This window comes from Cibotium barometz, chromosome 33, assembly GCF_041138505.1.
Source record: "Cibotium barometz isolate CiBa-2024 chromosome 33, ASM4113850v1, whole genome shotgun sequence".
In the NCBI taxonomy this organism is placed as follows: Eukaryota; Viridiplantae; Streptophyta; class Polypodiopsida; order Cyatheales; family Cibotiaceae; genus Cibotium; species Cibotium barometz.
The window spans coordinates 22757923-22774284 of record NC_141078.1 but is presented as its reverse complement, the minus strand read 5'-3'; the positions used below and the strand labels follow the sequence as shown (position 1 = coordinate 22774284).

The following is a 16362-nucleotide window of genomic DNA, read 5'->3' as shown; positions in this document are numbered from 1 at the left end:
TTAGGACCTGATCCTTGATACCCAAATGTGAACATTGTTCACAGCGAAAGTCAAGCTACCCCTGTGTATAGCTGCTGCCCCCCTATTCTTGAAAAGGAAGGAGCCTGAGGAGAAAAAGACGTGCATATCATTTAAAAGCGAGAATGCTTATGATTCTGAGGAGTAAAACTGCAAGCTTGCTTATTCATGGGGACAGGGTAGTAAGTGTTCCCCCCCCACCCCCCCCCCAAAATAAAAAAAAAATAAAAAATAAAATAGTAATAATAAAAAAACTCCGTCAGCCACCCTTCATAAAATCTTGAGTTTGTGTAATGAGCATAGCCAGTTTTAGACACCACTAAAGCAAGAGGGTAGTTTGCATGCCCTCACCCCTGCTCCCATGCGGTCCCCCCCTCCCCCCGCGCCCCCCCCACACCCCTTCTTTGCTTTCACAACACACTCTTCCCTTCTTTGCTTTCACAACACACTCTTCCCTTCTCACTTGTGCCAGTTCTCCTGTTGTTGAGCCTGATGGATTTGATGCTAATTTATCCTCCTATTCACAGATCAGGATAAAGATCATTGTGGTGTTCAACCAATATGGAATATTTGGGATATCTTATGTTTCATTGGATATAAAGGATGACTTGGATATTCATTATAGATAGGCATTTATTAAGCTTTCATTTGTATGGACATAATTAGGTGACTAAAATCAGAACCTAGAGCACAAAGCTAACACTAGTGAGAATGGTTCACTTAAGTGATGAGTGGAGATGCTCTCACTAGAGAGTGTACTCTAGATGTGTATGCTAAATTAGATTAGGCAGTAATCAAATGAAGCAAGAAGATATAGTCATAATGATGAGCATTAGCACTTAATCAACATAATCAAGAAGTAAACACACATGCAAAAGCTTGTTTCACAAAGTAACACAAAGATTAGACACAAAGGGGTTACAACAACGAAGCTCTCACACACTAGAATGAGTGTGGGAGGCCCATTATATAGCTTTCACAAAGAGGCACCTAGATCCATGAATATCTCCCATCTCCTACATTCCCTCCACCTCCCCTACATCAGTGGGCTGAGGAATCAACCTGGGAAGTCATAACTAGAGAATCACCAAGTTACTTTAGTAATTCAACCTTAGGCCTACACCATGTGTAAAGCTTTTTCCATAGAAAAAGTCTTCCAGCAGCATTGGTTTGACCAAACATTAACTTAATCGTTGCCAAGCCCCATGTGTACTCTTAGTAGAGCTCACTTGATGGATCTGATTAATAGTTGGTTCAAAAATGATAAGTGAAAGTGCCTTTGTATCAAGATAGTTTCAAGATCTAGATCCCTACAAGATTTCTTACCCGTCCAATTCACCACTCCCCACATGGCTTTATCCAATAGAGCCATCTGCATTTTCATGCCATCAAATTTCTCACTCTTGTCAAGAATAAGCTCATCATGTTGGTTATCTCAACATACACAAAACATGTTCACACACGAGCAATGTCCATGAGGACTACAATGGAGAATAAAACCTTTCACAAGCTAAGGCTCACAAAGTACGCACTCTGGTTGAGGCTTCTTCCAGGTGGACTTTCATTCTCCAGAAGTCACTTCTTCACAGGTTTTGGCTAGCAGCCCCTTCCCTCTTGGCCCTAGGAAGATTTTCTTCTTTCAGTACCAGGGTGGGTTTGATCCAGTGGTGGAGGATCAGCGCCTTACCCCGGTCTCACTGCGGTTCCCTGCTCTTCCTCGGTCTTATTGGAAGCTCTTAGCTTCCATAGGGGCATCCTTTGTCTAGGTTTTAGAGGTACTGGCCCTTCTGAGCTCTCCCGCCTCAGCTTTTGCGGCTGTCATTGCCAATTCTGATGGTGTACCCAGGGTCTTTGTGCTTGTTCTTGATCCATTGATTACTGACGACCATATCATGCTTCAGAGACCTAACGGCTCTCATTTCCGCCAGAGGATGGAGATTGCAGGCATACCTAACCAGTGTTGGATTTGCCGTCGCGACAATGCCGCATTGCTAGAGATTGTCCCCGATCGAGAGGCCATGCTAGGAAGCGGCATGGTCCTACCTATCAGATGCTAGACTCCAGTTGCCCACATAGCGTTGGGTTGTGGTTAGAGGTGGCAGGCACCCTCAGACCCCTGTACCTGCCCCTCTATCTGCACCCCTAGTGGAGCACCCCAGCCCTTATGGAGCTCTTGCCTAACAGGATGTTGATCCTTCTTTGGAGGATGAGGCTCTACAGGCATAAGATTTGGAACCCTCACAGGAGGATGTTGCATTACAGTTACAAGATGATTGCACCCTCGAGGATGATGTTGCGCAATCGCACTGTCATGGTACCTCTCTAGTTTTGAGGACCAGCCTTGGCTTTTCCCTCGAGTGGGAACAAGTGGTAAGGTTTTCATCATCAGATTTTCCCTCCCTTACCTATGCAAGACGTACCTCCGTCTCTAAAGGGGGTCCTTCGTTGACCACGAGATCTGGTCGTTTTTACTCAAAGTCCTTGTGAGGATTGTCTCATGTAACATTCAGGGTCTTGGGGGCTTTTTTCCACGTCGGCGGAAACAAATTGTCAAAACTCAGCTTCATTGTGTAGTTACAAGTGGACCTATGGATGTATTGCTCTTGCAAGAGCATAAATTGGATGCTAGCCAATGTGGGAGATCAGGCAAGCTTCTCTCGGGACACACCTTTTGGTCACCAGCTATTGGTACCAAAGGTGGTGTCCGTATCTTTGTTTCAGCTTTGGTCTTGCCTTGTATCATTGAACATGGTGTCATTTTGCTTGCGGGATTGAAGTGGATCCTTCTTATGCAGGGTACTACACGCATTGGTATTCTCAACCTCTATGCTATAGAGGTGAGAGGATTGTCTTTTGGAAATCTCGTCAAAGTCACGCAACAGCAACACGCACATCACCCTAGGGCACTGAGCAACATCGGTGGCTAGGCTCCCATCTCCTAGCCATTGCTCCCCCCCAAAAACCCGACCGGAGAAGATATCTATGACAAGGTGCCACCAGGACCGCCCAGGACCACACAGGCCGAGCTCTGATACCATGTCAAAGTCACGCAGCAACACGCACACCACCCTAGGGCATTGAGCAACATCGGTGGCTGGGTTCCCATCTCGTAGCCGTTGCTCCCTCCCAAAAACCCGGTTGGAGAAGATATCTATGACAAGGTGTCACCACACCCTATATATGGCTCTTCGACTTCCCATGCTCTTGCATATGGGATAATCCACCACAACTTCTAGTCATGTGACAACCCGAGAGTAGCTACGAGAATTGCCAGCTCCAACAAATCTCTCACTACGTTGATGTCTCATGCTGACTATTGGATTATTGGTGGGGATTTTAACATGGTTGAGAGGCCAATGGATAAAAGAGGTGGACATGAGGGCTTGGTGCATCCTCTTGAGAGAGCGTCTTGGGAGAGGTTTATACTCTCCATTCACGGCAGGGATTGTTGGCATGAGGATGACATTTCGAGGAGATCATCCACTCTTCTTTATTCGTGGTCTAACAAGAGAAGGGATGCAGGATGTATTTATGCACGGTTAGACTGATTTTATGTGGATGACTGGGTGCTTGTTGATAGAGGGGCGGGGGCATACTTTTATTGCAAGCACCTCTAAATCGGATCATTGCCCAGTGGTTTTATGCATTAGAGATCCAAGTCGCCATGGATCAGCACCCCATATACGCATCCCTGATCATTTGTTCTTAGATGCAGAGCTATCATGTCGCATGCTTGATATTTGGAGATCTCATCATTTCTCGCACGCCTTGCAAAGCCTGGCCTCTCCTCTCTGTGATATTAGTGACTTTTATCACACATGTGCCCTTTCTAAGAGGCAAGAGGCCTTGGATTTAGAAAGGGCTATTAGATGTAGACTGGCTGCCTTACAGAAAGAGCACGAGAAACATTCTCATGCTCAATGGGTTGCAGATTCTTTATGTACTGTTAGGGCAAAGCTTCATCACTCTCTTGAGCAGCGTGTGGAGTACCGTTACCATGCCCAAGAATCCTTTTGGACCCAGATGGGTGGAAGATGCAACAAACATTTCTTTGCTACTCACGGTCCATCTCATGCGAGAGAGAGTGTTAGGCAGCTGCAGGATTCACATGGCACTCTTCATTCAGATCCTCTTATGGTTAGACAGATTGCCACTGATTTCTATCGCCGACTTCTTAGTGCTGAGCCTCACTCTGATTTGAGACATAGGTCACAAAGGAAGGTTTGGAATGCATTGCCACATTTGATCACTGAGGAGATGTGTGCCGTTCTGGATGCCCCTTTTCTATGGAGGAGTTCAATCATGCTCTTCATGCCTTACCTCATGGTAAATGTCTAGGGGAGAGATGGCCTCTCCCCTGTTTTTTTCATTACTTTTTGGAATGAGATTGGGGATGAGATCACATCGGCTCTCCAGGAGATATGGGACATAGGTTCTATGTCTTCTTCTCTCACTGAGGGACTTATCTATCTTATCCCTAAGAGTGGGGATAAGACATGGATTGGCTAGTGGAGACCTATCACCTTACTTGGGATTGCATATAAGATTCTTGCTAAGGCAGTGAGCATTAGATTGCAACTAATTTTGCAGGATGCCATTCATGATACTAAGAATGGATTCTTACACGGAAGGAGCATCTTTGACAACATTTTCTCATTTTGGGAGGCCGTGGAATGGGCCAAAGCGAGTAATCAGCCCTTAGCCATTTTGCTCTTGGATTTTGAGAAGGCCTATGATAGAGTGGATTGGGACTTCCTTGAGGGTACTCATGGATCAAGGGAGTTTCATGCATGTATCGTGATGCCCACAGTAGTGTGCTCGCTTATGGTGATAGAGGAGAGGAGTTTCAGATCTCTCGTTCAGTACGGCAGGGTTGCCCCCATTATTATATATCATAGTTGCAGAGGCCATGAGAATCTTCCTCCGCTCCATTGTTGGTATTTTTGGATTGAGATTGCCTCTTCGTAGTCAAGAGGAGCTGGTTGACTCTGAGTTAGCTAATGACACAGCCATGTTCTTGGAGGCCTCACACATATGCTTATGTTCCTTCTGGGTAGCATTGGAAGTTCCTCGCAAGTAAAGCGCGTTGTATTTATGCACGAGCAGGAACATGGCATTTTCTTTTCCTCTAGTCTCACATGTCTCTCATGGCATCATGATGCTCCTCAGTGGTTGAAATCACCTTACATAATGGGGTGATTCTATTCTATTCTAGCTTACAGCCGTGATTGTTGTATGGTTTTTTCATACTTAATGGAAGTCTCTTTCCTGAAAAAAAAAAAGTACGCACTCTCAAATGGTAAAGATTTGAAATTTAACAATACCGCACACAAAGTCAAATGTCCACAATTCTCAAGGAGAGGGGGATGCTTCTATCATCATTTGGCTACCCAAATGGCCTTCCCAAGTCTCGTGCCAATTTGCGGGGGCTAGGCAACCTTTGCGCCGCTCGTATTGAGGTATGTGTGTGGATCTGAGTGAACCTAGTTTCCATGCCCATTTGTGGCCAATGTGTGGATCCAAGTAATCAGGATCTTTGTTCCACGCTTTCCGATGTGCCAATCTTGTGCCCAGAAATGGCAGTGTTGTACATGTTCCATGATCGGGAGATTTGTTCATAACAAAGTGCACATGGACGCATTTTTACATGTTTGAAACAATTTTCGCTCACAAGAATCGTTTTCATGTGACTACCTACGACGATGAATGTTCGGTTCATGGGCTTGGGACGCCTACCCATGAATTATGTGAATGCCTTGTATTCTGATATGTTTTGTGGCATGTGAATAGGTGGTAAGTGCACTGTAAACCTTAATTTTAATCTATTAAAATGATTTGTAATGTTAATAACCTTTGCAAATTCACACAAATTGAAATTTGAGTGGACAACTTCAATATTGAAGTGCCTAGGGCCCAACTTGGTGGCCATGGTGTGTGGGCTGGACACCCCATAAATGAGGGCAACCACCCATGTGGCAAAGGTTTGGTGTAGACATCGAAAATTATATCAACTCCTCCCCCCTTCTCTGCACGCTTCATCGTCATTTTTTCCTAGTACCTACACTCAAGCTTTCTATCGTTTTTGCTCAAAGAGGAGGCTATAGTCATCCATTTGCAAAACCGAGCACATACCTTTGATCCTCATCAGAATGGCGCCATGCTAACCTCTCCGCGTTTGTTTTTTGACTACTTCATCAGGGTGGCCAGTAAGGGTGCCACATCATCGGTCGGGCTGTTGAACTACCTCCTTGTGCTGCCCAAGCTGCTGGACAGCCTCTTTGGAGCTGGTCGAATTCTTCTGGGGGCTCGTCAAGCTGATTTAGCACTGTTCTAGGCATCCATAGTGCCTATTTGTGCTTGTGGGTGGTGCTTGGGACCAGTCCATTGATGTTAATGCAACAAAAAATTGTCTATGACTCTGCTATTGCTTGGATTTGTGCCCAGGATTGACCTCCGGTGCGAGTTCTTGAATTTCAGCATTCCCATCATCGTGAGGCTGCAATCCAGGTGCTAGTACGGGGACACTAGTGATGCATGTGGACCCGGAACACCAGTTTCGAGATTGCTTCAGTGAGAGGTGGTGAGTTGCTTGGAACACTCTCCATCGACGGAATCTATTGTTTGGTGAAGTAAACGGCGTGCTGAAGACCTGCGAGCTCCCCGAACCTCTGCCTCTGTCGTCTGTGTTGCCCTCCCTCCTTCCTCTCCCGTTGTTCGCCCCTGCTTCTGCCCGCCCCTCTTCCTCCCGCTGCTGTCTCCTGTCTGCACCCCATCCCCTCTTGCTGTCCTTGTTCGCCTCCCCTCCTCTCTCCGCCTCCCCTGCTTCCTCCGCCTGCTCCATTCTGCACAGCCTTTGCTGCGCTGCCCTTCCCCCGCCCTTCTTCGCCTGTTTTTTTTCTTCTTTTTTCTTTTTCCTTCTTTTTCTTTCTTCTTTTTCTTGTTTTTTCTTTTCTTTTCTTTTCTTTTTCTTCTTTCTTCTTTTCTTCTTTTTTTTCCCTCTCTTTCTCTCTCTCTTTTTTCTTTTTCTTTTTCTTCTTCTTTCTTCCTTTTATTTTATTTTCTCTTTTTTGCCCTTTTCCACCCTCTCTTCCTTTCCTCTGCTTCCTTGCTTGCCTCTTCCCCTTGGTTCGGATTGCTCCTCATCCAGGTTCAAGTCGGCCTTTTTCTTCGATTAGCATCATGGCTAATCCTTCTCCCTCGGCCGGGCGTACCATTGTTTTTTCCCAAGCCGAGCTCGCGGTCCTCTACGCCGAAATAGAGAAAGACTCCAAAACGACCCTCATTGCCAGAATCTTTGGATCTCACCCGTCCCGTCTCCAGGCTTGGGATTGGGTCCTGGCGGCTCTGGCCTCCGACCTCGCTCCACACTTTCGAGATGTGAGGTTGCTTGGAAGAGGTTTCTTCCAAGTGGATTTTGATTCTGAGGACGCAGCCTCAGAGGTTTTGAAGGGCAACCCTTTGCCATTGGGCCCGAGAAAGATATTCTTTCTTCCCTAGTCCAGCTATTTTGACCCTGTTGAGGAAGACCGGAACCGTTTCCTGATTACTCTCAGATTCCCAGGTCTTCCTCGCGCATATTGGCCTATGTTAGAGGCCATCGGGTCTACCTTTGGGCTGGTTCTTCAAGTGCCCCCCCTCCACACCTTGCCGACATCTTTTGCCTAGTTGGTCAGCCTCGGCGGATGCTGTCCCCAGGGTCATGGTTCTTGCCCATGACATTGAGCTCTTTGAGGACTATGTTTTGCTTCCGGGCCCTTGTGGCCCTTTGAAGCAATGTATGGAGATTGCAGGTAAACCCGATTAGTGCCGGGTTTGTCACCAACAAGGTCACTTTGCCCTCGGGCTCAAGGTCGCAGGAGGCCTCGAAAGCATGCTTCTCATGCGCCACCTCCCTTGGTTCCTTCCCGTCCTTCAGTCCGCCAGGTGTGGCGAGCTGTCTCTCACGCCCGCCTCCCTGGTGTGATTGATGGGAAGGCCTTCTCGGATCATGTACAGATAGATGATGTTTCTGGTCAGAGGGATGTGTTAGTTGATGCATCTTTGCGGAGAGATGATATCTCAGATCAGGATGATTTTGTTGAGTCCTCTCTACTTGGAGGGGGCGATATGCAGGATGTTCAGCGCAGTGGGGATCATGTATTGCAGGATTTTCAGCATGGTGCCATTGCCCTTGATGCCCCACAGGGCAAACAGGTTTCTCGTACATATGCAGGTACTGTGCAGGGCCTCAGACAAGGGCATGTCAGTGGACTTTGCCCCGAGGATTTTCCCGTCCTCCAGCATTATGAGGCGTCCTCAGGCTGCCTATCGTCTTCTTAGATCGGGGGTCAAACCCTCTTCTCTTCCATGAGAATCGTCTCATGGAATGTTCAGGGCCTTGGAGGGCTTCCCACCCGTGGTAGGAAGCGCCTTCTGAAGGACCAGCTTCACCTTGCTGTTACAGGAGGGTTTATGGATGTACTTTTGTTGCAGGAACACAAATTGGATAGATCTCACTGGGGCAAAACTGGTAAGATGCTTTCTGGCCACACCTTCTGGTCCTCGGCAGTTGGGACTAGAGGGGGTCTTTGCATTTTAGTGGCAGCATCTGTTATGCCTCATGTTATTGGGCACGGTGTTATCATCCCTGCTAGAGCGCAGTGGATCTTGATCATGCATGAGGGTCACAAACTGGGAATCTTGAATATCTATGCACCTAACGTGAGAGGTGAAAGGGTGGCCTTTTGGGACACCATTACAAATGTCATTCCCCAGGTTGATCATTGGATAGTGGGAGGAGATTTTAATATGGTTGAGCAACCTTTTGACAGGAAGGGTGGAGGCGAAGGGGGTTTACACCCTTTGGAGCGAACCTCATGGGAGAGGTTCACGCTTTCCTTTTTTGGCAGGGATTGCTGGACTGAGGATGACTTCCAGAGAAGGCCAAATTCCTTATCTTTCTCTTGGCATAACCGCAGGAGCAAGGATGAGAGCATCTTTGCACGTTTGGACAGGTTTTATGTGGATGATTGGTCCTTGGACAGAGGAGGCACCATTGCTATTATGCATGGCACCACCAGATCCGATCATTGCCCCGTCGTTTTGTGTCTCAGGGAGCCTGGGGCTTGCTCGGCCTCTCCCCGTGTCTGTATCCCTGACTCTCTTTATCTAGATGCTGACATCTCCCTTGAGATCAGAGAGATATGGAGATCTTGTGATGGTCCTGATCCTCGTCATAATATTGCGCTAGCTCTTGAGAGGACCAGCCATCATTATCATAGCACTGCCTTGTCCAAGAAGAAGGAGGCTCTAGACAAGGAGAGAGCTATTAGGCGTAGGATTGCTACTCTTCAGAAGGAACATGAAAAGCATCCACATGCGTCTTGGATTACAGACCTCTTGACCACAGTTAGAGCAGAGTTGCAGTTCGCCATGGACAGGAGGACTGAGTTCGCCTTTCATGCGAATGAGGCTTTTTGGTGGCAGATGCAACAAAGAGTTTTTTTCAGCACACAAGCCTTCCCATAGCAAGGATTCTGTGTATTGCTTCAGATTTTTATCGGTCTTTGTTGACTGCAAAGGTGCCCTCTCCTCAGAGAGATGTGGCACGGTGAAAGTTTGGGAGTGCATGCCCAAGTTCATTACATATGCTGTGTGTTCTTGCCTGGATGCCCCTTTCTCGAAGGATGAATTCCTTCACGCACTGCATGCTCTTCCCAGGGGATGATGGTCTTTCTCCCGCCTTCTTTATTCTTTTTTGGGATCATATTGGAGATGCTATCACTGTTTCCCTTCAGGAAATGTGGTTGTCGGGTATGATGCCTCCATACCTCACGGAGGGGCTGATTCACCTTATCCCCAAGAGTGGGGACAAGACTGATATCAAGCAATGGAGGCCCATCACCCTCCTTGGATCTGCATATAAAATCTGAGCTGAAGCCTTGAGTATAAGGTTGCAGCCGATTCTCCAAAGGACTATCCATGATACCTAGAATGGGTTCCACCAAGGAAGAAGTATATTTGATAATATCTTTTCTTTCTAGGAAGCTGTCGAGTGGGTAAAGTCTAGTCAGCAGCCTCTTGCCATTCTTTTGCTTGATTTTGAAAAAGCTTATGACAGAGTGGATTGGGATTTTTTGGAGGGCACTATGGCACACATGGGGTTTTCCCAAAACTGGATCAGAGGGGTGTCTTGCCTATAGAGGGAGGCTCATAGCACTGTTTTAGCCTATGGTGGGGGGCGCGGTGAGCGTTTTCAGATTTCCCGTTTAGTGAGGCAGGGCTGTCCCCTCGCCCCTTTACTGTACCTCATTGTAGCTGAGGCTATGAGCAGGTTTCTTCGGGCTGCCCTTGGTGTTGTGGGTCTCAGGCTGCCTTTATGCACAGAGGAAGAGTTTTTGGAGCAGATGATACGGCGTTGTTCCTTGAGGCTTCACATGCTTGTTTATGTGCTTTCCGGACAGCCTTGGAGGCCTTTTGTTTGGCAGCAAGAGCTACTATCAATTGGCATAAGTTAGTTGGTTTTTGGATCAGTGATTCTCCTCTTGCAGATTGGGGTAAAGATGTTGGTTTTACTTGGATTGAGAGAGGATGCTCTGCCAGATACCTTGGTTGTCAGGTGGGCGTTGACATCTCCCCTGCTCAACAGTTTGCTCCAGTGTTCTTAAGCATTAAAAGTAAACTTCATCACTGGAGTAGACTTGGCCTCTAGAGCTTTGGTGGTTAACCAAGTTTTGCTAGCCACAGCTTGGTGTAGAAATAATAGAGGCAAGAACTGAATTGAAATGACAACAAGATTGAATGACAAGAGTTACCTTGAGATGAGTGTAGACAAGACACAAGATTGATTAATTCATTGATGTGACACCTACAATATATAGGTGAGAAGTACAAGATAGAGAATGAGTGCATATGGGATAAATCCCTGAGTGCCACGTGGCATACTGAGATGACCAAGACTAAAAGTACTCCTAGTGAGCACTTATTTCCAACACCCTCCTTAAGTGGACACTAGGAGGAAGACAAAAAGACAAGACTATGACATGACAAAAGATAAGACCAAGACAGAGAGACTAGACAAGGGTTGAGAGACAAGCTAGAAGACAAGATGGACAAGACTAGAAGACAGACATAAAGACTGATAGACTGAGAGACAAAAGATCCTGAGACACCCCTCCTCAAGTGATATCCTCATATGGGTCCACAAGGGTAGGGACAAGAGTGGATCATAGACAGAGAGAGAGAGAGAGACAATCAGCCAGTAGAGTGGTCCCACAGAGAGAGAGACTTTCAGATAGACATGAAATGAAATGAAATGAAATGTTATATTAACGTCTTCAAAAGGCCATAATGACCTATGAGACCAAAAGTTACATCATGGTGGATCTGATACAATGTCTGGATAAAAAACCCCAGAAAATGAAAAATAAAGATGATACTACTGGCACCTAGAAAATGAAACTGGAACTGGAAGGTACACTATGGAGGTACCTCCATCTCATAATATGTGCCGCATCGGACACTGGCGGATCTCCTCAATATCCTCTGTGGTCAGCACCCTGACTGGGTGTCTCGCATGCCTCGCAAGAATAATCCGAATCTGCCGCCGCTGCAACCTCCGTCTATGCTGGGATGCCCTCCTCCGTAGTCGACAAAAAGAGAAGATAAATGGGGACATAGACAAAATGCCAAAGAGAATGTGGGTAGCTAATCCACAAAAGATAGGCATATAGACTGATAGACAGAGTGTCAAAGACATGTGACAGGATAGACACACAGGATAGACACATAGACAAAGAGACTGACTGATTGTAGATAGACAGAGAGATGGACCTTGATTGATAATCCCTCCTCAAGGGCAATCCTCCTGCTAGAGTGGGTAATGCAGGGGTGCCTCTTGGATAGGGACAAAGATAAGTCCATGTAGACAAAAAGACATGATATTACCCCATGATCTACATCATTGGTGATCAATGGTGGTAGATAGCATGAAAGCATAGACAATTATGAGAGAGATGGGAAGGTCTTACCAGATTTGGCAGTGTCTAATCCCGTACATGAGAGACAGATAGATGAAGGGAAGGTCTTACCACTTGCTGAAATGCAAGGGCAGTGTCTAATCCCGTACAAGATAGAAAAGTAAATGAAATTCAGAACTCTCTTTTTTTTTCTCTTTCTTTCTTTCTTTTTTTCTTTTTTTCTCTTCTTTTTTTTTTAATAAAATAAGAAATAGAGAGTAGACTGAAAATAGAACACGACATACACTTGATTTCTGTTTCAAATTTGTTGCTGCAGGTCTGGCTGGTCCAGTGGACAGCTAACCCACATGTGAAGATGAAGAGGAAATGTGAAATAACAAAGGGGAGAATGCCTTTTGCACAGATGTTGCAAATCAGGTCCAAAATCAGCATTGGAGTTTACCTTCACAAAAGGAGGTGTCGAGCTGATGTCGAGAAGACCAGAGATCCAAAAATGACGAGTTGTTGCATGAGTTGAATGTCCAGGAGGTCCACGACTTGAGAAGACATGTTGATGAAGAAGAGAGTGCGGGGGTAGCTGCTGCATGTGCAGTACTAGAGGACAGGCCGAACTGCATAGAACCCGCAGCATAGAACCTGTAGAGGGCTGGTGTGCGGGCCAAGAGAAGGCAAAAGGAGACTTGGTGCAGAGTTGTGCCTTGTAGAGGGGCCGCAGAGAGAGGCCGGTGCAGACAAAGTAGGTTGTTGACAGAGAGCAGGCCGCCCTGAGGTCGGCTTGAATTGCAGCGTAGAAGTGGTTGTTGAGGCTGAGTAGTAGGTGCGCATGGCTGTAGCTGAAGCGCAGAAGAAGATGAAGAGGGTGATGCTGCTGTCGTTGAAACGAGAGAGCACGCCATGGTAGCAGGTAGACGAACGCAGCTGAAATCAAATGAACGAGTGCCTCTAGAGAGATGACCTCGAGAGTCGCCCAGTTGAAGGAAAAGGTTCGCACCATAATGAAGAGCCTTATGCTGATGGCGATGGAGACCTCAATGTGCGGAATACGCAGCAGCAGAACGGCGTAATGTAGACTTAGGCAACTGAGCCGCAAACGTGAGGTTTAGATGGACGGGGGCGGCAGCAAATTTGAAGCAGCGCTGCTGCTGTGTGGAGTGGTTATTGGCGGGCAACGCACACAACAGTGCGACAGACAGTAAGAGGATGGCGCACAGACAGTGGGCAGATGGCGAAAGCTAAGGGGATTAAAAAAAGGGGGAAACCCTAAAACCATGGCTCTGATACCATGTAGAAATAATAGAGGCAAGAACTGAATTGAAATGACAACAAGATTGAATGACAAGAGTTACCTTGAGATGAGTGTAGACAAGACACAAGATTGATTAATTCATTGATGTGACACCTACAATATATAGGTGAGAAGTACAAGATAGAGAATGAGTGCATATGGGATAAATCCCTGAGTGCCACGTGGCATATTGAGATGACCAAGACTAAAAGTACTCCTAGTGAGCACTTATTTCCAACACTTGGTTTATCGCTTCGTGCTAGATTTTTCATAAGGGCTGCATTGGCCAGCTTCGTCGCCTTATTCGGAACTTTCTTTGGTCAGGGCTTGATGGAAATGCACACACCAGGGCTAGAGTTGCTTGGGAAACCATTATCAGGCCTAAGCAGGAAGGGGGATTGAATATCATTGACCCTGAGGTGCAATGTAAGGCTTTGCTTTGTAAGCTTGTTATTAGGGGCTTTCTTCCACGCACTGAGCCGTTGAAGGACTTTCTCATGCACAGCAGATCACGAAGTGTGTCCCTGTTCGCGGAGGTGACTGGACTCTTAGCTCACGCTTTAGGATGCAATTCACTGCTCCCCTTCATCCCCCCTGGTTAGGTCCCTCCTACGAGCCTGGGATCGCCTGATGAGTTTTTTGGTTCACATCCCCCCGCGTTCAGCGGGGGAAGTTAACCGGCAGCCCATTCTGTGGAATGATTTAATGTTAGGTGTGCATGGTAGGCCTCTTGGGGCAGCTATGCATATTCTTTGGGCTGGCTGGGAGACCCTATGCCCCACAGTGCTAGCTTGGAAGAGGCTTCAGAGCCTCAGCGAGGTACAGAGATTGGATTTCACGCAGCATTTGAGCGGCTCTAGCTGGAGGATTGCACAGATTGATGCAGCCATTCCCAACCACTGGATTACTGGACCTTTCTTGGAAGGCCGTCATCATTCTTGGTTTGGGGTTTTTTCTGGGACAAGTGTTCCTCTTCAGGTTATGGGTCTCCCCTTGCCTAGGGAGGATGATGTACCTCTCTTTTTTCTGTACAGGATGGATGGCAACCGGAGAGATGTGACGTGCAGGACCTTATTGAGGGCCCCCAGATTCGTCTAGTCAGAGTTGATGACACGTTAGGGAAGCACGTCTTTGGGAAGTTAACTGGCAGCCCATTCTGTGGAATGATTTGATCTTAGATGTGCATGGTAGGCCTCTTGGGGAAGCTATGCATATTCTTTGGGCTGGCTGGGAGACCCTATGCCCCACAATGCTAGCTTGGAAGAGGCTTCAGAGCCTCACCGAGGTACAGAGATTAGATTTCACGCAGCATTTGAGAGGCTCTAGCTGGAGGATTGCACAGATTGATGCAGCCATTCCCAACCACCGGATTACTGGATCTTTCTTGGAAGGCCGTCATCATTCTTGGTTTGGGGTTTTTTCTGGGACAAGTGTTCCTCTTCAGGTTATGGGTCTCCCCTTGCCTAGGGAGGATGATATACCTCTCTTTTTTCTGTACAAGCTGGATGGCAGCTGGAGAGATGTGACGTACAGGACCTTATTGAGGGCCCCCAGATTCGTCTAGTCAGAGTTGTAGACAGGTTAGGGAAGCACGTCTTTGTTGACCCCCCCACCCCTCCCACGGAATGATCACAGAGAGTGTTAGCCTTTGGTTGTATGGTGGCTGCCCTATCAGACATTTGCATTGGGACCCCGGTAAGTGGGAGTGGAAGGATGCTTGTAACCCTTTGAAAAGCATGCCTTTTTTCAGTTATACGGTGCGGAATGCCAAACATCTTCATTCAGAGTGTGCCTACTCTTAGACCCCATTGGGAATCTTACGGCATTTCGACTAACATTCAGAGGATATTTTGGCGGAGATTGTGGCATTCTTATAGGAAGCCACAGATTTCCTCCTTCATCTGGGTTTCTCTTCATGGTGGTCGGGCCACCAATCAATGGAGGTCTTACTGGTGCTTGCCTAGCATGCCCTAGATGTGCAGGAGTTTCGGAGTCAGTTTACCATTGTTTATGGGAATGCAAGGAAGCACAGAGGGTTTGGTCTGCGATTGCACACCTCTTTGGTAGGATTAAGAGGGATGCTATCATTTCTTTTGGTTCTATCATTTGGTTGACACAGTCTGGGCCTCAGCTGAGATTCGAGGGGACTGATAGGAGCTTGGCCATTATGGTTAGGCAAGGAGTTGCTTGGCAGTGTTGTCTTCAGGATTTGCCACTTTCACACTTTGTCCCTCCGGCACAGGGTTAGACAGCTCTTGGGAGATTATTGCTAGCATCTCAGCCTGGAATATCTGGAAGGCTAGATGCACCGAGGCCATTGAGGGTACTCCCGTTCTTGTTTCTCAGTGTCTTTGCACGATTTGGAGTGATATTATTCACACCATTATGGCTACTTGGGCCAGAATCCAGGGATCTTCGAGGGCTGCGGAGAGGAAGCACGGCCAGTTTATGAGAGGGTGGGACATTGGTATCTTTTTCACATCCTCTCATTCGGGACCCTATTGGCAGCACAGGGCTCCTGATTGGTTGAGATCTCCACCTTGCTTGGTCTAAAATCTCCATTTTGTAAAATTTTTTCATACTTAATAGAAGTCTCCTTTCTGAAAAAAAATAAAATCAGCAGAACCCAGCTGCTTGTAAGGCTACCAATCCACAAGATTATACTCACAGATATTAGTAAGCTTCACACCCAATAAATGGAGCTCATACACAGACTAGAAGCCAACTGAAATTGATGAAGAAACGTGCATGATGAAGCTCTGTTTCAAGCTTGCAACAGCTCCATTTTTGCCTCCCTCGCACAGAAGATGATTCTCACACAAAGGTTTAGGTGAATGTGTGTTTAGCTCAGCTCCACAGATGAGCTGGAGCTCACTCTCTCGTCACACTTCCTCACATTCTCACAAAGCTAATGATGCAATGTCTTGCAATGCCTCTCAATGTCTCTTTCTTTTCCTCTTGGAAATGGAGAAATAGGAAGCCTTCTCTAACTCCGAAATTCAGAACCAAGGTTTCACACAAAGAATGTTACTTCTCTCTCACAAAAGGAATAGCTTGAAATGGAACTCTCTCAACACGGGCTGCCACTAATAAATGATGAAA

At 46.8% G+C, this 16362-nt stretch overlaps 1 protein-coding gene across 10 annotated transcripts in view; it reads right to left on the bottom strand.

Annotated features, from left to right (window-relative positions):
* The window catches only part of LOC147619394 (ARM repeat superfamily protein), a 165785-nt gene that overhangs the window by 13521 nt on the left and 135902 nt on the right, over positions 1–16362 (bottom strand). The window lies entirely within an intron of this gene.